This window comes from Lissotriton helveticus, chromosome 2_2 (assembly GCF_964261635.1).
Source record: "Lissotriton helveticus chromosome 2_2, aLisHel1.1, whole genome shotgun sequence".
In the NCBI taxonomy this organism is placed as follows: Eukaryota; Metazoa; Chordata; class Amphibia; order Caudata; family Salamandridae; genus Lissotriton; species Lissotriton helveticus.
Genome location: NC_136060.1, coordinates 47,847,838 through 47,874,065, shown reverse-complemented (window position 1 = coordinate 47,874,065; position 26,228 = coordinate 47,847,838).

Genomic DNA, 26,228 nt, shown 5'->3' with positions numbered 1-26,228 from the left:
CATGGATTGTATTCAAACCACTTGCAAGCAAGCAAAAGTATCCATACCCAGCATTGCTCCAAGACTCACAAACCCCCCCACAAACACCAGGAACCCCCACAAACAGCCCCCCGAAAATGGTAGAGTGAGCGAAATCTCAGAAATTGCAAAAACTTTTTCCCCAGGGATTGTCTCCAAAACACTTTCTTTGGGGTATTAGACCTTTCCAGCAATGGTCCCAGAACTGTCAACCTGGGCAAAAACAAGTTTAACCCCCCCAACAAGCCAAAAGGAAACACCCGGGAAAAGCCACACTTAAAAAACTTTGGTCCTACCTGGAATTCAGTCCAAATGCGCTCTGCAGCTAGGCCCTAATTCCCCTTTTCCACCATGGATTTCCTGAAAAACAAATACAATCAACATTAGACTGTGCCAGCAGTGCTCCCAGACCCCAAAACCCACCCACAACAACCTAAAAGCCCACCAAACAACACCCCAAAGACAGGCAAGTGATCAAAAAAGCAAAATCTTTTTCTGCTCCGATTTTGTCCAAACCACTTTTATCCGGTATTAGACCTTCCCAGCAATGGTCCCAGACCCGTCAACCGAGGCGGAAAGAAGTAGAAGAAACCCAAACAGCCAAAAAGCAAAACTACAAAAATGGGGACTTAGAAATTTTCAGGCAAATTTCCAAAATCACTCCACGCGCGCTCTGCAGCTAGGCCCTAACTCCCCTTTGCCACCATGGATTTGCTTCAAACCTCTTGCAATCAAAACTACCCATACCTAGTAGTGCTCCCAGACCCCAAAACCCAACCCACAAACACCCGGAACCCCCCCAAACAGCACCCCAAAGACAGGCAAGTGATCAAAAGCGCAAAATCTTTTTCTGCTCCGATTTTGTCCAAACAACTTTTATCCGGTATTAGACATTCCCAGCAATGGCCCCAGACCCCTGCTGCCACCCGCAAAAAAGCAGAACAGGCAAAAAGCAAAAATGGGCCTACTACCTTCAATTCTGTCCAAATACGCCGTGCAGCTAGGCCCTAACTCCCCTTTTCCACCATGAATTTCCTGAAAAACAAATCCAATCAACATTAGACTGTGCCAGAAGTGCTCCCAGACCCCAAAACCCACCCACAACAACCTAAAAGCCCGCCAAACAGCACCCCAAAGACAGGCAAGTGATCAAAAGTGCAAAATCTTTTTCTGCTCCGATTTTGTCCAAACCACTTTTATCCGGTATTAGACCTTCCCAGCAATGGCCCCAGACCCGTCAACCCAGGCGGAAAGAAGTAGAAGACCCCCAAACAGCCAAAAAGCAAAACTACAAAAATGGGGACTTAGAAATTTTCCAAAATCACTCCTTGCGCGCTCTGCGGCTAGGCCCTAACTACCCTTTGCCACCATGGATTTGCTTCAAACCTCTTGCAATCAAAACTATCCATACCCAGCAGTGCTCCCAGACCCCAAAACCCACCCACAAACACCCAGAAACCCCCCAAACAGCACCCCAAAGACAGGCAAGTGATCAAAAGCGCAAAATATTTTTCTGCTCCGATTTTCTCCAAACCACTTTTATCCGGTATTAGACCTTCCCAGCAATGGCCCCAGACCCGTCAACTCACCCGCAAAGAAGTAGAACACCCCCACAATTAGGTGATTAAAGTTTTTTTTATATAGATTTTGCAAAACAAAGAAAGACAGACACACAGGAATAAAAGTGAATAAGGACGAAAAAGAAAGTTAGTGATTCATTGACTCATTTTCAGGGCTCGGTGTCAGGGAAGAAGAGCTCGTCCTCAAACTCTGCTAATTCAGACGGGAGTAGGTCAGTTAACAGGGAAGAACTTCCCTCATCTAAGTTGGTGTCCTCCTCGTCTTCTCGTAATTTTTTAATCTGGTGGTATGAAGTGCTGATTCATCTTGATCATTGTTAACCTCTCCACATTTTTGGGCGAGAGGCGGGTCCTTTTGGAAGTTACAATGCCACCAGCAGCACTGAAAACACGTTCAGAAGACACGCTTGCGAGTGGGCAAGACAAGTAATTTATAGCCAGGTTGGTGATCTCTGGCCACACATCTGTTTTCCCATGCTAATACGCCAATGGGTAATGAGAAAGATGGACCTCTGTTGAGTCATTCAGATAGGCCTGCACCATCGACTCAAGGTTCTCCAGGGTTCCTCCACTTTGCTTACTTTTTTCTGGGACCATTTCAGAAGCAAACCCAAGCTGAGTTAGCCAATTCTCTTCTTCACACAATATTACTGTTGTGTCTGGTGCAGATGATACGGTTGCTGGTGTCGTTAACGGCTGAGACAGAAAATCACTCACTTCTGCCACAGCCACAAATGCAGATGTGTTTTTTTTTTACTGCGGACGGCCTGCTGATGCTGATGTACTTTTCCTTCAATTTCCTGCCGTTCTCTTTCAAACCGAGTGGCTGACACAGCTAGCCAATGTTTGTACTTTGTAACATCTGCGACATCAAAAGGAAAGAATACTCTGCCTGCCACTGCCTTTTTGTACCGTGGATCCAGAATAGTGGCACAAATGTAATGCTGTTCTGTGTTGATCATTTCAAGACGATCATCGCCAAGTAGGCGGTGTAATAACTTCTCTGCCAACTCAAATGCGTCTTCCTTTCCATCTTTTTCAAACTTAGAACACATCGCCTTCAGTCGGTGCTCTAGCATGCTCAACAATGGGATAGCTTTTCCCAATTTACAGTCCTCCCTGCTGACTGTACGCGTGAAGACCTCAAAAGGATGAAGCATGTCTGTCAGGCTTTTAACTAGGTCCCATTTCTCCACCTGTATCCTCATGTCTATCATAGGTGTACCCAATTTAAAGAAATACTGATCAACTACCGCATACTGCTCATACAGACGCTCAAGCATGTAGAAGGTTGAGTTCCAACGTGTTGCCACCTCCGGGATAGGTGCTTTCACTGGCAATTTACGTTCATGTTGCAGGCACCTCAGCTGCTTCCGTGCCTTAAAAGAATGGTTGAAATGTGTGCACATTCTTCGGCAGGTGGTCAGTAACTCGGAGACTGGACTTTCTTCACTCAAGAATTTTTTAACAACCAGGTTTATACAGTGCGCCAGACACGGCACTCTAAAATAGTTACCAATATCCATGGCCTTAACTACATTGGCGCCATTATCCGTGGAAACATAACCAATCATGCGTTTTCTTGGGAACAGCCATTCAAAGACCTTTGTGTTAAACTCATGCAAAATGTTTTCTCCTGTATGACTTGGCTATTGTTGCATGTTTCCGAGCAGCTTTATAAACTTTGTCAACACCTGCGTTTATCTTTGCTTTAACCCCTGAAAAAGAGACCCAGTGTGCAGTGATGCACATGTAATCAGTGGCTGCGCAACTGGTCCACATGTCTGTTGTCAGATGTATAGTGTGAAAAGCACTCTTCTGCAACGCTGCCCCAATCACCTCCAGCACATCTTCATGTAGTGCTGGAACCGCAACTCTGGCAACCTAGAACCGGCTAGGAACCTTCCATTTAGGGCAGAGCGTTGCCACCATTTCAAGAAAACCCACCCCTTCCACAAAAGAAAAAGGGAGAAGGTCCAGCGCTAGCATTTTAGCCAGCTTAGTGTTATACAGACGCGCCATTGGGTGGTTGCGTTCATATGGCGCTTCTGAAAACAACATGCTTCCAATGGTGGGCTGGACCATTTTACGGGATGATGATGACTTCTGCGACCCAGTTACGCTCAGTGATGATGAACTTTTTCGAATTGGTGTCTCCCTCTCTCCCACACTCTTAGTGTGGCTCATATATCTTGCAGGGGGTGTGCTGCTGACAGGGGTACTGGGTGTAACTGAAGAAATGTTTGACGCTTCTTCCTCCTCGTCATCAGCAGATGAAACATCAACGGATACAATTTGTTGACTTGCAATTCGGGCATCCTTGATCTCCCTTAGGTGCGCATGCCATTTGACAGTGTGCTGTCTCTCAAGATGACCTGTCTGGCCTCCGGTACCATAGTTGGTACCAAGCTTACCACGACTAACTCGAACCTAACAAATTGTACAAATGGCTATGTTTTCCCTTGTTGGGCTAACACTAAAGAAGTCCCAAACTGCGGACTTCAAATGTCTGTGGGGGGCGGAGGAGGCCATACTGGGAATGCTGCTAATGCCAGATGAGCTGGAGGATGTGTGTTGCCGAAATTTAGTTAGTTGTGCACTTACAGCTCCACTAATTAAGGAAATGGAGGTCGAGGTGGATGGAGGTCCCTTCTGGCGAGAAAATATGGAAGCTGTAGGTGGTGGTGTACTAGTTAACTGCATTTGTGGTGGTCCCATTCCCACGTCGCCATCATCATCATTACGCTCAGCAGCATTTCGGGCTAGGGTTAAAATATCTGTGTGCTGCATGCCCGCTGAGGCTGGAGTGACGTCTATGATGACTGCGTCGTCGTCGTGAGAGTCTTTATCAGCAGGAGTATACGCCACTTCTTGTTCAGCGTCATCACACTCCATAACTCTGAGACTTTCGGGGACCTTCCTTTTACGCTTAGCTACCTTTGTCAGATCATGGTGTGCCTCACTCTCAGACGGCCGTGGTGGTTCCCAAGTTTCATCCATATCATCAGAAGGAAGGGGGCTTGAAGAAGAAGTTGACACCATCCTTGACCTTTTCCTTGCTGGGGATCTGGGAGACAATGAATCATCAGGAGGAGTGGCTTCCTCATGTGATACCTCGGCTTGAATGTCGATTTCCTGATGTGCCCCTACTTCGGGAGGAACAACTATTGTGGGCACTTGTGCCGCTCCATGCACCTCTGCTTGCTCCTCTCCTTGCGCCGCCTCTCCTTCCACATGTACTTGGGCTTGTACTTGCACATGTGGTTGTTGTTGCGGCTGTGGTTGTTGAACACTCGTCAGATGAGTTACAACAACCTGTGTTGATTGAGGGATGCTGCTACTTTCTTGCGATGAGCCAACATCACTGGTCGATGGTGATTGAACAACTATACTGGCTGCCTCTGCAGCACTCAAGGGCTTGGACCTAAGTTGGCGTGGTGGTGGTGGCACTGAGCCCAATGGAGCTGAGGTGCTGCTCCCAGCTTGGTCCCCAGCAGACCCCGCTGCTGCTGCAGGCGTACTTTTTTTTCCCCAAAAAATGCGGCGGTCGGCACACCAGTCTCCTTGGTAAGTGGCGCCACTTGCTTCTTCTGCTCCTTACTGGCAACTTTCTTGCTAGAGGAGCTACGGGCAACTTTTTTTGGGGCCATCTTCTTCAGATGTCAGAACAGCAGGCCGCAGTTGCACAAGTTGCAGAGTTGTCTGTGGCCACACGTGACGTTGTCCTGCACACACCGCAGCAGGACTTCTTCCTGGCACTGATGAGGAACGATGAGGCTGATGATTCGTCTTTCTGCACCTAAAAGCAAACGAAGCCAGAGGAACATCAGTTAAATAAATGTTGCATATGTAGCGCTTCAATTAATAGTTTGCACAGTAAGCATTTTTATTATACCCACCCCCAAAATGGAAAGACCAATAAAATGCACCACTGAGAGAGTACCCCTGGGCATAATGGATGAAAGCATGGCAGACTGGGTGCAGGCCTATGACACAGCAAAGCACACTGCCTGGCTTCAAAATTGCCCCTAGACCCCCACCCACATGGCCAGGCCCTGCCTGGAACAGGCCTCAAAATGGCCCCCACCCACATGGCCATGCCCCATCAACACCCCAAAAAATGGAAAAACACACAAAAATCCCCACAATCCAATGCCATCCATGCCCTCAATGATGTTTACATTAAAGAGACCACACAGAAAGACTAGGCCCATGCACCACTGGGTACCTCTGGGCATAATGGATGAAAGCAAGGCACATTGGATGCAGGCCTATGGCACAAAGCACACTGCCTGGATTCAAAATGGCCCCTTCACCCCCACCACATGGCCCTGGACCAGACCTCAAAATGGCCCCCACCCACATGGCCATGCCCCATCAACACCCAAAAAAATAAAAAAACACACAAAAATCACCACAATCCGATGCCATCCATGCCCTCCATGATCTTTACATTCAAGACACCCCATAGAAAGACTAGGCCCATGCACCACTGAGTACCCCTGGGCAAAAGGCCCCAACAACAGCCAAAAAATCGAAAAACACTTAAAAATCACCTCAATCCAATGCCATCCATGCCCTCTATGATGTTTACATTAAAGAGACCCCACAGAAAGACTAGGCCCATACACCACTGGGTACCCCTGGGCATAATGGATGAAAGCAAGGCACATTAGATGCAGGCCTATGGCACAAAGCACACTGCCTGGATTCAAAATGGCCCCTTCACCCCCACCACATGGCCCTGGAACAGGCCTCAAAATGGCCCCCACCCACATGGCCATGCCCCATCAACACCCCAAAAAATCGAAAAACACACAAAAATCACCACAATCCAATGCCATCCATGCCCTCCATGATCTTTACATTCAAGACACCCCACAGAAAGACTAGGCCCATGCACCACTGAGTACCCCTGGGCAAAAGGCCCCAACAACAGCCAAAAAATCGAAAAACACACAAACATCACCACAATCCAATGCCATCCATGCCCTCCATGATCTTTACATTCAAGACACCCCACAGAAAGACTAGGCCCATGCACCACTGAGTACCCCTGTGCAAAAGGCCCCAACAACAGCCAAAAAATCGAAAAACACTTAAAAATCACCTCAATCCAATGCCATCCATGCCCTCAATGATGTTTACATTAAAGAGACCCCACAGAAAGACTAGGCCCATACACCACTGGGTACCCCTGGGCATAATGGATGAAAGCAAGGCACATTGGATGCAGGCCTATGGCACAAAGCACACTGCCTGGATTCAAAAAGGCCCCTTCACCCCACCACTTGGCCCATGACCAGGCCTTAACATGGGCCCCACCCACATGGCCATGCCCCATCAACACCCCAAAAAATCGAAAAACACACAAAAATCACCACAATCCAATGCCATACATGCCCTCCATGATGTTTACATTCAAGACACCCCACAGAAAGAATAGGCCCATGCACCACTGGGTACCCCTGGGCATAATGGATGAAAGCAAGGCACATTGGATGCAGGCCTATGGCACAAAGCACACTGCCTGGATTCAAAATGGCCCCTTCACCCTCACCACATGGCCCTGGACCAGGCCTCAAAATGGCCCCCACCCACATGGCCATGCCCCATCAACACCCCAAAAAATCGAAAAACACACAAAAATCCCCACAATCCAATGCCATACATGCCCTCCATGATGTTTACATTCAAGACACCCCACAGAAAGAATAGGCCCATGCACCACTGGGTACCCCTGGGCATAATGGATGAAAGCAAGGCACATTGGATGCAGGCCTATGGCACAAAGCACACTGCCTGGATTCAAAATGGCCCCTTCACCCTCACCACATGGCCCTGGACCAGGCCTCAAAATGGCCCCCACCCACATGGCCATGCCCCATCAACACCCCAAAAAATCGAAAAACACACAAAAATCACCACAATCCAATGCCATCCATGCCTTCCATGATGTTTACATTAAAGAGACCACACAGAAAGACTAGGCCCATGCACCACTGAGTGAGTACCCCTGGGCAAAAGGCCCCAACAACACCCCCAAAAATCGAAAAACACACAAAAATCACCACAATCCAATGCCATCCATGCCCTAAATGATGTTGAAATTCAACAAAACAGTTGAATCATGCACCCATAACTAACCCTGGTCCTACTGGATACTGTGGCTATCCACAATATATTTTATTTAATGTTCTGAAAAAGTTCCAAAATTGTAGTTGCAGCAACTGTAATGCCCCAAACAAACTTACTTGTGAAATTTCTAATCCAAAAGTGATCCAAAGAAAGTCAAAAAAGGCCTCAAATCCAAATATTGAAGCAGCATCCACATAAAGTAATCCTTCCAGGTCAAGATCCAAATCAAAGTGAACAGCACATGAAGAAAGCACTGGGAGGAGCCTGCTGGACAGGAACAGGAAGTTGGAGACTGTGGGGCACTTCCTTCCTCCCCCCCCAAAAAAAAGTGCAGGCAAATGTCAACGTGAGGAGTTATTCTGATAAAAATCATAATTTTCAAGGTTTACTGCCTGATTGTGGATTTCATGTGCGAAATTGCAAGTTTTGCAATCTCACAATTGCGAGATTGTGGCTGCCCGCCGCATCTACGTGTTCGCAAGTGTTTACTCCCGCGATGTTTGATCACGGGCCTTTATGACGTACTCGCGTTGCCAAACTCTCGCTGTGCAAGGTGGCAAGCCGCGATGACGTAATCGCGGTCGACAAACTCCCGCGGGATCCCGCAGCAAGATCCAAAATGGCGCAGCACACGCAAACATGGAGAAAAACAACTCTTCAAATGCTGAATGACGGTAAGTGAAAGCTGCGCGCCGCAAAATTGTATATTATTCTATTTGGCAAGTGCGACCAAGCAAAAAAATCCGTTTCGCGCGAATTTGCGAATTTACGGCAAATTCGCGAGAGTTCGCGGATTGCGAATTCGCCGAAAATCCGCAAAATCAGCGAGCGGAACTGATTTTACGCCCACGCTTAGGTGAAACCAGAGCCAGTCTCCTCCATAGTTGCCTAAACAGCTCCACCGGGCATCGGCCATGCTAGCTCGGGCCCCGCGGTCAGTACAACATTCGTGGTTTCTGCCTAGGGGGCATTTTCATAGTTCCATTGGTTGCACCGGTGCAGGTATTACTGGGAAGCGCGGCCTTCCTCACCCTCCAGCTCGACCCCAGGAGGGCCGAGTTATGTTTATCAATGTCGGCATCAAGGAACGCTTATAAAAGAATGCGGTGGGGAAATACTGTGTACAGTCAGAGATGCAATGTAGCACCAATCACCTGAAATCTAAAAAAACTGACTAGCACTCAGATACTAATTTAGGCCAAAAGGTGGTGCTCAATGTTTAAAACATGAGACCACTAACTCTTCTGCATGAAACAGAGCAGTAGAGGACAAAATGTCGAGAGAGAAGATGCTGGTCAATTTGGGGGTTGTGGTGGAAGAGATAAAGTGGTGAGGAAGCAAACAAGCTGCAGAGTGAGGGATTAAAGGGGGAGCAAATATAGGCAAGGTATCTATAGGCAGGGGACATGTCCAGAAAGACAGAGCCAGTTAGATAAAAAACATTCCAGTAGCAAGTAATCAACAGGTGCAGCTATTTTGAGTAAGGGCACAAAAAGAAAGTCATGAAATGGCGGGCGCTAGACTGGTAGCCAGGAAATCCAGAGGAGCAAGAAAAAAACTAATGGGCGTCACCTCAATCAGGCAAAGTCAAGGAGCATCAGGATGTGAGTTGTGATGAGCCATGGCCTCAGCTCACCGATGATGGGAAACCTCTGTCGTTGTCATAGGGTCAGAGTGCCATCTCAGCTGGCTAGGCTAAGCAGCAGAGACTGTAGCATCTCAGCAACCATGCTCAAAAACAGGGGGCTATCCCCAGCCTCAGAGTTAGGAGATCAGGTTGGCACTTACCCTGTCAACCGAGCGGTCCTGTAGAGAATACAGCAGAGCCGGCCACAGGATGCCCGATGTGCTATGTGCCGTGGGAGGACATGGATCACAGTGCTCCTCATCTGTAAGGCAGGCCGAGGCAACGTGCTCAAACAGACAAACAGAGCCATGGGCTGCAGTCCATCACAGCAGCCTACAAGTCGGAGCGGCTGGCTCACTAAACAGCAGTGCCCTTCAAGCAGCTGCTGAGCAGAGCTAGAAGGGTAAACCTCCACTTGCAAAAAAAGCCCGGCTCCAGGCTGCAAGACCCAGCGGGCACCACACCTCAAGGAACGGCGTTGGGACGAGCGGAGAAATAGGGCAACACCACCACCACTCAGTGGGTGTGAGTTTTCACTGCGTACGGGAGCAGCAGAACCCGGCCTGGCCATGACGCCGGACCAGAGGGCCGGCCATTATATCTTCACAGCAGGGCCTGGTCATATTGAAGTTACACATGGAATATAGACATAGTAAAACAAAAATGTATCGCTACAAGTATTGTGTCATGTCAGCACAGTGCAAATATCAAATGTACTGTAGGCAGGTTGAAACACTTTTAACAGTTTGGCATGTCAACACAGCTTATCACACTGACAATGGCAATGACTAAATATTACTTCAGGGTCAAGTGACTTACTTCACCACCAGGCCAGGTAGAAACATTGTGTGACCACAATATTAGTGGAAAACATTTTACTTGATACCTTTTAACAATGCTATGTCTTATTTTGTACATCCTTCTGATGTACATATCTCACAAGGACAAGTCAGCCTATCCATCCCTGATAAATATCTTCATTCACATATTGTCCAGCTTAGATGCCATTATGTTCTTCACCTGAATATATCTGCCCTTCTCAGATGTCGGTGATGCCACATTTCCAGATATCCGATTTACAATGCTAAACCACAGTTTTATTTGCCCATTGTAACAACCATCAATACCATTAGGAATAAGTAACTTACACATCCATGTACTTAACGCCTGTTACCACCTAACACCTATGTTGTTACGCACTCACAGACATCTGTTGTCAGCTACATACAGTCCAAAACATGGAATCTGCTTAAAATCAGACAGAACGTATTCTGTCACTCACTTATGGTAAGGCCCAGTCTGATATTTGACATTAGTAGACATAAGTCAAACTTTTGTCAGCTGCTACCTTTGACAACAGATTGCACCAGTGCTGTTTGTAAAAGATTAAACACAGATCAATCACAATTTTCTAAGGCCTGCAATTACACATGGCCTACTACCTGGATCTATTGTATGGCTTGTCAAAGTCAAGTTCACAAGCATCAAATAACACAAATGAGTTGTTGTCTCAATACAGAGACCAGGGCAAACAAGGGTATTTGGGACATATTATGTTGAGCATCACCGAAATACGTAAAGGGTTTTTTCAAGTACATTGTGTTGTCACGTGCCCATTATACAATAGAATAGCACTAGTGGCAATACCCAGACTCTTTTAGTGTTACATGTCCCAGATTCAAGAGACCAAACCATTGCACCAACAACTAGTGTTGTATATGCTACATTTTACACATTACATCAGTCTTGATTGTCTCAAAAACTAAAAGCTATAACACTTTCTGCAATACATGAACATGCATGGTATTGTACAAAGTTTATCAAGGCACATACTCACCCCCCTCCTTGCTGCTGTCTGGCTCTCAACTGCCCAACGAGATTGGGATAGGCCACCACTAGGATACCACTCATTAAGGGGGTCAGGGTGTGGTGTGCGCCCCCCTGCCTAGAGGTGCTAGTCCAAGCTGGACTTCAGCGTTCTTCTTGGCCCAGCCTCTAAAGTCCTGCTGCCATTTTATGCAGTGGCCACTGCGCTGACATGTGTCCCCCAGTGACCTCACATTCTGGGCGATGTTCCTCCACAGGAAAACTTCCTGATGGGCGTTGACCTGTAATGATGACATGGTATCAGACACTTAGTATACATGCAATATGTACATACACAGGTACGTTGTCACATCGGTCATGAGTAGCTAGCTTAACCAATATCCAAGTTAGCAGACTACAATTATCAACACTGCACCTGTTGTCAAACATGTGACATTTACATATTTAATAACACATTTTTATTTCCTGTTGACACTTCACTCTAATCTGACCTTGCCCTAAGTGACTTTGCAACACCTCTCACTACTGTGACTGGGAGAGCAACTCAGGTGGTGTGAAATCTCATAACTGCTGACCTCAGCACAACTATGTCATTTGCAGAAGAGAACAGTAGCATTTTGGCCCTGAACCTACACCTAATATGGTTATTTTACAATGATTACACTGCGTCAATAAAACATTGTTCAACATGTTCTACAAATGGCCTGAATGAAAATTATAACCCATACACCTGGTCACCTCCCTACATATGACATGACCAATGTTGAGCACTGTGATTTTCTATGTGGGGGCTTGTGACATAACTGACGTAATGCTGATATTGCATTATGCGAGTAGAGTTGTTGTGAATGTATACATTAACAACGTAACCACATATGCAAATGACATTTCACATTCACCATTAGAGTTTGATAAGGTACGATTCCACCAGCAAATGTATATTGAAATATGACAGAAAAGATGTCATCAATATGTCAAACTGATGTGTACAAGCCTAATTAACACACCAAATCAAGTTTGCGGTTGATGATAAGATATTCACATGAGAAAAGTGATATAAAGTCCAGAACAGTGCTGACACAAATAGAGCAGTGAGCATGTCCATCTCATTTACAAACACACCATTAAACAATAGGCTACAGATTCAGATGTGTGTCTCAGTGCAACAATCTGGACTATGTGCCTGTTAACTGACATTTAAAATATGTATTCTCTCAGACTTGTTCCCACCTGCTCCTCTGGTGTGCCATACAGCTGTTTTTACATGGTAAGGACCATGTCTACCAGCATCTTCATCTTCTCTGGTGCGAAGGCAGGGGCCCTGCTCCCTGTACAGTGAAACATTGTAGCTCCGAGAGGATGTGAGGAGCACCAGAAACATGGAGAGGTCTGTAGAAGTGCATTTTCTAAAGGCAATTAATCTGTATTACAAAATGCAGGACTTATATGTAGAACACATAGGCAGTCTTCTGTGCAGCTGGTCAAAGAGATAGGTCCACACGGTCGTATTTTACTAAGTTGTCCAATGGCTTCAATTGCTGCCTGAAACTCCACCTACTGCGCAGTTCAAAATAGCCGCCGGTTCACGAGTAAGATTTTTATATTAGTAATGGAAGTTTACCGCATCGCTCTTCTCTGTAGGCGGACACAATCAGCAAGCTGCAACTGTCACCATAATAAGTTACAGCCAATGGCTGTGTCAGTCTCGGTTCTGAACTGTCTAGTAGAACGTTTGAAGGAAGGTTCGGTTGGGAAAAAAAATATCTTGCATATTTTGTTCTGTTATACTACACCACACCTGGATGCACTATATTGTGTGTAGAAGGAGCATCAAAATCAAACAGCCACACTCACATGATAAAGTCACCTTGAGAGGACCCTGAAACCCTTATTGTTAGGCTAAACTAACATGAAAGTACACAGTACAGTTTCTGATTTTCCACTTTCTCTTAGGCAGTATGTGTTCCATGTTCATTAACAGGTGTAAATACACCATATAACAGTGTTGGAAACCACTGTCACCCAGTGTGCTAGCTGCTTGATGGCCAGGTAGAAAGGGGGTGTGTCTGATGATATACAGAACCCTACCTTCAAAGAGCACCAATACTCTCAAAATGAATGCACCCTACTGATGCTTTGCAAACAAATGGGACATTGTCAGTGGTCTTTGTGTACTATACTTAGGTGTACATCTGCATACTAATAAAAATGTACATTCAAAGGGTTGTCTATGTCATTGTATGTGCAACGCAGACATGACAGCATGACAGTGTCCACCATGTAACATTTGTGTCCATGAAGTGCTGAGTGAAACTCAAGATGTATGTGGTGTATGTGATGCGATACAAAACATGATCCAACTTTGTTTTTGACAAAACTTTATGACAAAACTTGCTCATTTATTAAAATACCTAAGTCATGTGTTCTTGGCAAGTGGGATATGGACTTTGTCCTGCTTGATTTTGCCTCAAAAATCTGTCACTAGTGATATGAGTCTAGTGTACTTTCATTCCTGTGTATCTATATACAGAAATTACATGTATGCTGTGGTATGTTTTGAATTTTTTTATTCTGTGAAATCTTATTTGAACTGCCATGGGCTGTCATATGTGATTACTTGGCCTTTGGTGTTTGTCTAAGTACATGTTGCTGGGGACATTGTGATCTAACACGTAATGTGTATGCACTCCACATATAGGTATCACAAAGGAGCCAGAAGACAGCCTCCCATCTCCTGCCCATTTCCTGACCTACAAACCATGAAAAAGAAAGATTTGATCAGAAAATACTGTCTCAATAAGGTAAAAATAAATGATTTGTGCCAGCAGATGGCACCTTCATTGCGTCCACATCACTACTATCCTACATTACTCACACCCAAAGTTAAGGTGATGGCAGTACTGCCTTCCTTGGTCACTGGTTCATTCCAATATACAGTGGCAGCATCTGGCGGAATGTCCTAGCCTATGTTTAGCAATGTACTTTGGAATGTATTGCATGCATTAACCAGGTTCATGGACCGCTACATCAAGTTTCCCAAACCATTTGTATGGGCTTGGTTGAATCCCACATATCATTGGAGCAATTGATTGGACACATATTGCTTTGATTCCACCACTGGCCAATGAGCAGGTATATAGGAACAGACAGCACTAACACTCAATCAATGTACAGGTGGTGTGTTTTCCAGATATGTGAATTTCCCACGTCTGTGCCAGATTTCCTGAATAAGCCCATGACTTATACAATCTACAGAACAGCATCATACCATGTTTGATGACTCCATTCCTTCCAGAGAGGGCCTGGTTGGTTGGTAAATAAGGTTTTTAATGATGTTTATTGTAAGTTGTTTTGTGTGTCTATTCAGTAAATGTTTGCATGAACATTGTACTCATGTCTATCTTTCATTTAGGAAATGCAGGATATCCCAGCCAGCCAGGGTGAGACCCATTGGGAAGTCAAGGCAGATAGTGGATCAGGCTTTTGTCCTCCTGAAGGCAAGGTTACCCTCTATTGATAAAACTGGAGGAGCCCTACAATATTCACCTGGAAAGGTGTGCCAGATCACCATTGCCTGCTACATGCTCCACTACCTGGCAATAAGGAAAAATATCCCTTCAATTGAAGATGAAGGAGACCAGTAGGTGCCACTTCCTGAAGATCTGGGACTGGGCAATGAAGACAGTGGTGAGGAGGAAGGGGGTGACTTGTGACAACAGCTTATCAACAACTTCTTTTCATGACTATAAGTATGCATTGAGATGTATTTCAGATTTTACTGTGTTTGTCGTTGTGTGGCTGTGTGAACTATGTGTATGTACACATCAGAGTATAGGACAAGTGTGCTAATGTTTGTGCAGGACAGGTTTTGGATATGGTTATAGTTACATGCACACTGTGTAATTCTTGCCTAAATAGTGTTAAGAGTAATATTGTTCTGGTTGAAGTCTCCATGTGCTCTTACTTGTGAGACAAGATTTTTCCTTGCTAATCTTATTTCATTTTCTTGTTTTAGTTTACTTTGCCTTGTCATCAACTGAGGGGGGTTTCTGAGTTGTACCATCAGCATGTATATGATCCTGTGTCTGAGGACATACTGGACATGGAATGATCCTGGGAATGTCTGGCACAGACTTTAATCATACATGTCTGTTATGACACCTACTTGCACTAGTAGAAATGGAAGCGCTACAACGCCAATGGACTTTCATTCCATTTGAGTACTTTGTTGTGCAATATGTGTGCCATCATGTGCTCAATACAATGTGGTTGTGTGATATGAATGGAAATTCCCATGGTCTATCCCCACAATGTGGTTGGGGGGATAGACCATGGGAATTTCCATTCATATCAACTAGATAATCAGTTTGTGACAACCACTAAGAAATGTGATAATAATTACAAATTGATTTGTCTATATTTGCACTTGCAAAGGAGAATGTGAAAACTTGCAAAAAAAGTTACAAAATATATACTAGAGGTTGGTGTAAAAAACATGCTAAAAGATGGTGCCCAAATAATGTAATAAACTGACAAGAGTTGATTGGGCAAGTTTTTGTCCTTTGTTGCTGTTTACGACAAACCATTTTAAAAATGTATGGGAAATGACGCTCCACATCCTGAACAAGGCAGAAGGCAGCTGTCGAAATGCATATATAATGCTGTTACATTAAAATAATTTTACGTGAAATTAGCCTCACGGGGTCCTGGATCCTTGCTGCGCGAGCGGTGATTCTTCTCATATATATATATATATATATCCAAAACCAAATCTCCCAGCTGGGAGAAAAACGGGACGAACTCCCGTTTGTCTTCACTTTTGTGCTTTTTATTTCCAACCTTACGGCATGGATTTTGTTAAGCAGGCAGGCATAAATCAACGCGTTTCGGGATAGCCTATCCCTTGTACATGATCAATCTGAATCGATGAAATGATGTAACAATGTAACTCACTATATAGATATTGAAAGCCTGTAGCCAGATTGATCGTGAACAAGGGATAGGCTATCCCGAAACGCGTTGATTTATGCCTGCCTGCTTGACAAAATCCATGCCGTGAGGTTGGAAATAAAAAGCACAAAAGTGAAGACAAACGCAAGTTTGTCCCGTTTTTCTCCCAGCTGGGAGATTTGGTTTTGGATTTAATTGCAGCGTGGTTCTGCCGTGGGGATTAACGAACCGGTGATAGAGCGCTACGATTCCTGGCATAAGGAACTGAGGAGTATGAATATATATATATAAGAAAACGATTATCCAGTGGTCCCAGCATAATACCTAATCCCAAAAATACATAAGAACAGTCTGAAACCTCCTGGGAGACTGATTATCGCTGCATGTAACAGCGAGTTGGAGAACACCTCCAGGTATGTAGACTATTTTTACAGGACCTTGTCAAACTGTTGCCATCATACATCAATGATACAAGTGATTTTCTGCGTAAAGATGTAACATGGGATGATGAGAATCTTCTAATAACTATGGATGTCACATCGCTCTATACAAGCATCAACCACCATGATGGATTAAAATATATTGAACATTTTTTATCCACAAGGCCCCTTTGTTTTTACCATCACAATATGATGTTATTGAATATGATTGCATTTTGTTTAAAGAACAATTTCTTTTTTTTCAATAATCAGTTGTATCATCAAACAAGGGGAATGGGGCCTGCTTCTCCCCAAGCTATGCCTGTCTGCATATGGGGCTGAGGGAGGAGCAGGTCCTCAAGATAAAATTTGATGATGTCTTTGAAAATCATGTACTTCACTGGTATCGTTTTATAGACGATTTGTTTATAATTTGGAAGGGCTCTGAGACACTAGCTCATAAATTTATTGCTGATTTGAATGTTAACAACATTAATTTAGAACTCACTGCAAATGCCAGCAAAATTAGCGTATGTTTTTTGGATGTAGAGGTTTTTATCAGCAAAGGTAAATTGGAAACTCGCCTCTATAGACAACCGACTGCTGGAAATAGTGTCTTGCATGCCTCTAGTCACCACACTGACCATCTAATTCGTAGCATCCCCTACGGGGAGATGCTTAGAATTAGGCGTATATGTAGCTCAGAGGGTGACTGTGAACTAGCTCAAAATGAAAGAAAACACAGGTTTCTAGCCAGAGGATACCATCTGAAGGTAGTGGAAAAAGCTATCAATAAAACAGCGCTCATTTCTAGGTCTAGGGCTCTAGAACCTAAAACTATAGAAGTCACCAACAGCAACCTGACAGAGCAGTCATCCAGGTTAATCCTAACTTACAGTAGGCAACATCAGGCCCTACGTCATATATTCAATGATAATTGGGCTTTAGTACGGAATGATCCCATCATTGGCAATATGGTTTCTAAAAAGCCAATTTTGACATTTAGAAAAGCTCACTCCATGGGTGATACTTTGGTTAACAGCAGCCCTGAAGTTATCACTCCCAAAACCTGGTTGAGTACAAAGAGAGGGTTCTTTAAATGCCAATCTTGTAAAGCTTGTCAACAGGGCATCAATAAGACTACCTATGTTGCCGCTTTCTCAACCAAACCAGTCACCATCACAAAATTCTTAAACTGTAAGACCGAGTTTGTGATATATGTGCTGGGGTGCCCTTGTGGCATGCAATATGTTGGTAGTACCAAGTTGCAGGCACACAAACAGGTGCTCCAGCACATGAGAGCAATCACAAATAATGATACAACATACCCGGTTGCCAGGCACTTCAAGGCCTGTCATAATAATGATCTCAATGACTTGAGTTATTTCATCATTGACAGTGTTCCCCCTTTGAAACGTGGGGGAAACCGGTAAGCAGTATTACGCAAGTTGGAAACATACTACATACTGGAACTAGATACTAAGATACCGAACAGGTTAAATTCCAGTGAGGATATGTATACTTGTTTGTAATATAATGGAGGTTTTACTATGATCTTTGAAGAAAATGACTGAAATTGTTAAGTATGCTCCTACATAATATGTTAGTTATTATGTGCACAGTGTGACTATCAGATAATGTTTATCACAACGAGTTTTAGGTATGTCATTTCATCCGCTTTTCTCTTTTTTTACTATATCTTCATTATTAGCATTTTTGCACATATTGGCTTACCTTGCAGCACTGGATGAAATTGCATTTGCACTCTTTTGGTTATACTGTTACATGGACAAGTTTAGACATGAGATATCCCACTTGGGCTCAATTGTGAATATGCACCATGACTTGGTGTATCATCAAGCAATTTGTTGAATAACCGGGTGCATCTGGATTCAAGATTTGTCTCGTTTTTATCTAGCATTGATTTTGCACATAGCTTAAACTGTTTTTGAAAGATGCATATTATATGTATAGTTCTTTAACAGTTTTTATATGCTATTTGCCGATTACAGCTTTATACCTCAAAATTTTACATTTGTATTAATGAGTTTTATCTAATTTATTCATGCTAGATATTGCCTATTTTGCACAGTCCCTGTTTTTACAGTAACGGGAACCGAGCTTAGGCTTGTCATTACCTTTCAACTCGTCTTGTACTAACTTGTCTATGTCTATCATTACGCAGTACGTGAAGCCAGGCGTTATTGAGCACTGTCACTTTAAATACTGTTGCACTTTCTCAGCGCGTTCATGTGATCAAGGCCTCGTGGGAGGCTGAAACGCGTCATGGCGGTGGTGTGGGGAAAATAAACAAAATTCTGCGCTAAATTTGGGTCCGTTCCCGACTGTTCCTGCATGGACTGTGACGGCGCTTGTGCTATATATATATATATGGCGTTTTTGATAAAGGCACTGACCGAAACTAGTTAAATGCCAAAGTTTCCGGAATAAATACCTTCAATTTGAATCCGTGGTGTGTCGCTTGCAGCCTTCTTGATGTGAGAGGTGAATGAATTGATGTTTTACGCGGATCCAACAACGCGCACAAGAGACCCCCTCATGAAGTGGCCAGGTCAACAGTTGGAACATTGTGAATTGTTGCCGAGGGTTCGGAGGTTTGCACGGCCCGCCACAGAAGCCTCAGAGTAACAACTAGCAGCTGGGAACATCGAGAGCGAGCAGCACGGAGTGAAGCTGATGCTGTAATCTGTGCCTAAACAGCTGTGAAACCTCGGGGGCAGTGGCTGAGGGAACACGGACTTTGAAGTGCCACTTGGTTTTAATATGTGAAGCCCCATCAGCCTGAAACAGTTTGTAAGCCCGCTGCACTCTGGGACCAGGAGTCCCCAATACAGATGCGAGCACGAACAATCTACTTCAGGTGAGCCCGCCGCCACTTGGTAAGGAGGAGCTTATAAGAAAGCCTGAGATGGGAGCTACACTGCTTAAGGAGAATGGCGTTTTTGATTAAGGCACTGACCGAAACTAGTTAAATGCCAAAGATTCCGGAATAAATACCTTCAATTTGAATCCGTGGTGCGTCTCTTGCAGCCTTCTTAATGTGAGAGGTGAATGAATTGATATATATATATATACATATATATATATAAATATATATATATATAGCAGGGGCAGAGAAAAAAGGGGGTCCCAAAACGTGTTTTTCCCATGCAATTTTCCATAAGTACCTTTAATCGCAGCTACAGCCCAAACTGCTGAACGGAATTACACCAAATATGGCAGAAAGGTAGACCTTGGTTCAGAGTCATGCCTTTTTGTTAAATTGTGTAAATCTGTTCAGTAGTTTTTTAGATATTAAAGGAAAACATACATATATATCTGGGCAGAGCCTAACCACACATCTCATTGTGAGATCTGATTGGCTGTCAGCACTTCATCCAAGAATTGTTGGCAGCCATCTTGGGACCAATATACATTATAGCACCTCATTAAAAAGCATTGCAGTTAATAGAAGGTTTTAAGACTTTAGTTACATTATAAATCATTTGTTGATAGTACCATACTCATTTTAGGAATTGTGGTGTGTTCTAAGGTGGTTTTACAATGTGAAAAAGCCTTCTGCTGGGATATTATGAATCATGTTTGAGAGAAAACTACTTTGTCATGCTTTTCCCACAGAGATTTGGGAGGTGATCTGTAAGCTAAACTGAGAGCATATTTTCTGTAAATTCACATTATCTTTCTCAGTCATGTGAGAATGAAGTCTGACATTCTTAGTAAAACAACAAGGGCAGAGACTGTCAGTTTATTTCTTTGTGTTCTACTGCAGCTTCCCAGAGTGTTCTAAAGAACAACTAGAGCGCTGACAGTCCTACTTATGACAAACGTATGGCACACCTGAAGCCATCTTGTTTGGAATAAAGTGGTAACTCTTAAAACATTTAATTTAAAAAGGAACAAATGAGGGGGTTCATTTTGCATGGAAAGTATGATTAGTGCTGCAGAAAGAAAAATTAGGGCACATTTTAAGTGACTTCTCAAATCCTCCTCTATTTCATTAAAACATTCTGACATGCAGACTGAAACATGCAATTTCAATACCAGCAGCAGAGTTCCCTGGTGAGCAGTAGCTTTACTTCAGTGATCTAATAAGCAACTAGAGTGCTAACATTCTGAATTTATGGCAAATGTGTGAAGCATCTGAATGCCTTCTTGATGTAATCAATGTAAAACACTGAAAGTATTTCCTACTGAGTAGACTGTGGTAAATGAGGAAATTAGGAAACTTCATAACAGATAAGTCTCCCAAGATGGCCAACAGAGACAAAATAGCCCAAATGTAGCACAAATATCACCCAGCTCTAGCCCACGTGTAGCCTAATGACTGAATGTGCCAGAGTGATCTAAAGAACAACTAGAGCGCTAACAGTCTTACTTATGACAAAACTATGGCACACCTGAAGCCACCTTGATTGGAATAAAGTGGTAACACGTAAAACATTAAATTTGCAAAGGAACAAAATGAGGGGGTTCACTTTGCCATAGAAATTATGATTAGTGCTGCAGGAAGAAAAATTAGGGCACACTTTGACTTCTCAAATCCTCTTCTATTTCATTAAAAAATTCTGACATGCAGACTGAAACATGCACTTTGAATACCAGCAGCAGACTTCCCTGATGAGCAGTAGCTTTACTACAGTGCTCTAATGAGCAACTAGAGTGCTAACATTCAGAATTTATGAAAAATGTGTGACACATCTGAATGCCTTCTTGATGGAACCAAAGTAAACAAGCATTAAAAATGCAATAGGTCTCGCTCTCTTTTAAGGTAAAGCAATTCTGTTTGTAATTAGGTGGCTTTTTAGCTTTGCTTGTATTAGTGTTTTTCAAACTTTCATCTACATAACATGCATATGTATGCATATATGTATATGTATGCATGCATTTATATTTGTATTTATAGATATGCATTATATATATATGTTTATATATGTCTGTATATATATATATATATACACACACAAACATCTATATATAAATACATATGCATATATATGCATATATATATGTGCATATGTGTGCATATGTGTGCATGTAGAGAGAAGTAGAGAAAGGTAGAGAGGTAGAGATGTGGAGGTAGGGGTTTAGAGGTAGAGAGGTAGAGAGGTAGAGAGGTAGAGAGGTAGAGGTACAGAGGTACAGAGGTACAGAGGTACAGAGTAGTAGAGAGAGAGGTAGAGAGAGGTAGAGAGGTAGAGAGTAGAGAGTGAGTAATTGGAAAGTGAGTAGTATAGAGTAGAAGACAGTGAATAGTAGAGAGTGAGTAGTAGAGGATAGTAGAGAGTGAGTAGTAGAGTGAGTAGTAGAGAGAAGTAAAGAGTGAGAAGTAGAGAGTAAGTAGTAGAGAGTAGTAGAGAGTGAGTAGTAGAGAGTAGTAGAGAATGAGTAGTAGAGAGTGAGTAGCAGGTAGTGGAGAGTAGTAGAGAGAGTAGTAGAGTGAGTAGTAGACAGTAGTAGAGAGGGAGTAGTAGAGAGTGAGTAGAAGAGAGTGAGTAGTAGTGTGAGTAGTAGAGTGATAAGTAGAGAGTGAGTATTAGAGAGTAGTAGAGAGAAGTAGAGAGAGAGTAGTAGAGAGAGAGTAGTGGAGAGTGAATAGTAGAGAGTGAGTAGTAGTAAATAGTAGAGAGTGAGTAGTAAAGTGAGTAGTAGAGAGAAGTAAAGAGTGAGAAGTAGAGAGTAAGTAGTAGAGAGTAGCAGAGAGTGAGTAGTAGAGAGTAGTAGAGAATGAGTAGTAGAGAGTGAGTAGCAGAGAGTAGTAGAGAGTAGTAGAGAGAGTAGTAGAGTGAGTAGTAGACAGTAGTAGAGAGGGAGTAGTAGAAAGTGAGTTGTAGAGAGTGAGTAGTAGAGAGGAGTAGAGAGAGAGTAGTAGAGAGTAGTAGAGAGAGAGAGTAGTGAAGAGTGAATAGTAGAGAGTAGTAGAGAGTGAGTAGTAGAGAGTAGTAGAGAGTGAGTAGTAGAGAGATTAGTTGAGAGTGAGTAGTAGAGAGTAGTAGAGAGAGAGTAGTAGTAGAGAGTGAGTAGTAGAGAGAGTATTTAAGAGAGTAGTATAGTAGTAGAGAGTGAGTAGTAGAGACTAGTGGAGTAGTAGAGAGTGAGTAGTAGAGAGTATTAGAGAGTGAGTAGTAGAGTGGGTGATAGAGAGTAGTAGAGAGTGAGTAGTAGAGTGAGTAGTAAAAAGTGAGTAGTAGAGAGTAAAGAGTAGAGAGTGAGTAGTAGAGAGTGAATAATAGAGTAAGTAGTAGAGAGAGTTGTAGAGAGTGAGTGGTAGAGAGTAGTAGAGTGAGTAGTAGAGAGGGAGTAGTAGAGATAGAGTAGTAGAGAGTAGTAGAAAGTGAGTAGTAGAGTAGTATAGAGTAGTACATTGAGTAGTAGAGAGTGAGTAATAGAGGCTAGTAGAAGAGAGTTGTAGAGAGTAGTAGAGAGTGAGTAGTAGAGAGTGAGTAGTAGAGTGAGTAGTAGAGAGTAGTAATGAGTGAGTAGTAGAGAGTGAGTAGTAGAGAGAGTGTAGTAGAGAGTAGTAGAGAGTGAGTAGTAGAGAGTGAATAGTAGATAGCAGTAGAGATTGAGTAGTAGAGAGAAAGTAGTACAGAGTGAGTAGTACAGAGTAGTAGAGAGTGAGTAGCAGAGAGTGAGTAGTAGAGAGTAGTAGAGAGTGAGTAGTAGAGAGTAGTAGAGTAGTAGAGAGTGAGTAGTAGAGAGAGAGTAGTAGAGAAAGAGTAGTAGAGAGTGAGTAGTAGAGAGTAGTCAGTCAGTGTCAGTCAGTCAGTGTCAGTCAGTCAGGGTCAGTCAGTGTTAGTCAGTGTCAGTGTTAGTCAGTCAGTGTCAGTCAGTCAGTCAGTGTCAGACAATCAGTGTCAGTCAGTCAGTGTCAGTCAATCAGTGTCAGTTAGTCAGTCAGTGTCAGTCAGTAGTGAGTAGTAGAGAGTGAGTAGTAGAGAGTAGTCAGTCAGTGTCAGTCAGTCTGTGTAGGTCAATCACTGTCAGTCAGTGTCAATTAGTCAGTGTCATTCAGTCAGTGTCAGTCAATCAATGTCAGATAGAGCAGCTCTGCTGACCTGGTTCTCTGGCTCTAAAGCAGCTCTGCTGACCTGCTTCTCTGGCTCTAAAGGAGCTCTGCTGACCTGGTTTTCTCCCTCTAAAGCAGCTCTGCTGCTGACCTGGTTCTCTGGTTCTAGAGCAGCTCTGCTGACCTAGTTCTTAGGCTACAGAGCAGCTCTGCTGATCTGGTTCTCTGGCTCTACAACAGATCTGCTGACCTGGTTCTCTGGCTCTAAATCAGCTCTTCTGACCCGGTTCTCTGGCTATAAAGCAGTGCTGCTGACATGGTTCTCTGGCTATAGAGCAGCTCTGCTGACCTTGTTCTCTCCCTTAGAGCAGCTCTGCTGACCTGGTTCTCTCCTTCTAAAGCAGCTCTGCTGACCTGGTTTCTCAGGCTCTAAAGCAGCTCTGCTGACCTGGTTCTCTCCCTCTAAAGTAGCTCTGCTGGCCTGGTTCTCTCCCTCTAAAGCAGAGCCTTATATAATTTTTATGAATATCTTAGATAATCTCTTGCCCTAATATGTATATTAAAGGCACATACATATCATTTTAGAACATACATTTATTTTACGGAAGTCGCGCTCCCAGCGCGCCTCAGCACATATATGACATCAAGCGGGACCCACCACCGCGCAAGCTTCTGGTACCGTGATGTGCATGTGTTGTGAATGCGCGGGATCAGGAGTCGTGGACTGGTTGCATACCAATCACACACATCACGTGATATGAAATGTATATGATGGAACTGAAAAATACGCAGCCGTCGTACACCGTACGTGGATCCTTCACGGCTTTTCTAAAATAGCTGCTAGCCGTGATGTGTACGCTTTGAGTGCGTGACTCCGAAAAAAAAATGGATTTAAAAAAAAAAGAAACTAATATAAATATATTTAAAAAAAAATTAACAAAAAAACGAATCAATATTTCAGTTTAAATGTTTAAAAAAAAGATTTTTTTTGCAATTTTCTGAAAAATATATGGTATTGAATAAATAAAATATTCATAAATAAACAGTTAAAAAACTGTAGAAAATCAGAACAAAAAATAGGTATAACTACTATCACACTTAAAAATTAGCATTTAAAAACCTTTGAAATTCACTGAATAAAACCATAGGTTTGAAAGACGTTATTGTTAGAAATTATCATTTTAAAAAGCTTTGAAGTTCACGGAAAAAAATATAGGTTTCAGGAGTGTTATAGTTAGCTTGCCATTTCACTCGTACAAAACCATCGAAATTCCTCTGGTACAGTTAGTTTTGCTAACTCTAATTCGCGCACCCGCAATGCACTGCTGATGATGTCACATTTTGCATCATTCATGACATGGTCAGTGACATCACTGATTACGTCACTGATGACATCTCAACTGACATCACTGATGACATCACTGCTGACATCATCAACATGACAATCTGATACACCTCATCATTCACTAGTATAACCTTTCATCATACACAGTAAAATACAGAGTACCATATTTGAAACCATTGACACACCAATACCAGTTACTACATACTCACTCACTGATTCCTAAGTCTACACACACAACTACCCATTCAACAACAGAATCATTTATACATACAGGCTCTAATTAATAGAACACTATCAAAATGCACTTATACACATATGTAAACATTGACACATCAGCAGTCATCTTAGTCGGTTATGCAGTCATCTTACTCACTCATGAAAAAAAATAATCACACTTACATTTACTCACTTACACAATTATCCAACACCTCATTTATTCAAACACATAGTAACTCATGGTTAATATGTTTAAAAAACTCACCATTACAATTATACACTCATTCATATAGTTACTCTCACAATCACTGACTCTTACATATACTTATTTATATACACCAAATCTCACATACAATGCCTTTTATTTTTTTATTTTGTTAAAGATGTACAACTAAAACATATATTTGCTCACCAACACAGAAATAAATACACTCACTCACCCAAACAACTGTTTCCACATGCACTCTTAAACATATCAATCAACCATTCACACATCTATGCATAGAGTAACACACACCCCATCCAACCACACACAAACTCCCATACAAATACTCACCCAACTAATCAATAACTAATATACACACTCATGTAGTTAGTGACACTTTTAATTACTCACTTAAACAGACAGTCAGACAGCTACTAAATCCTCCATCCAGACAGTTATATATCCACTCAATCTTCAATACAGATTGGTATATATATATAATGCACATTCAAATTTCAAACTAAACCACATTCACTGGATGATGTCATCCGTGATGTGATTTGAGATGTCATCAGTGATGTCATCAGTGATGTCACTGACCATGTCATGAATTATGCAATATGTGACATCATCAGCAGTGCATTGTGGGCACGCTAGTTATAGTTAGCAGAACTAACTATAACCAAGGAATTTCTATGGTTTTGTACGAGTGAAATGGCCAGCTAACTATAACACCTCATCATACTCTAATAAAACTCTTGAGACACCCACTCTGAAATAGAGACTATCGTTTTCAAAACCATGAACATACCAATACCAGTTAGTACATATCCACTCACTAATTCCTAGCTCTACACACACATCTACTCATTCACC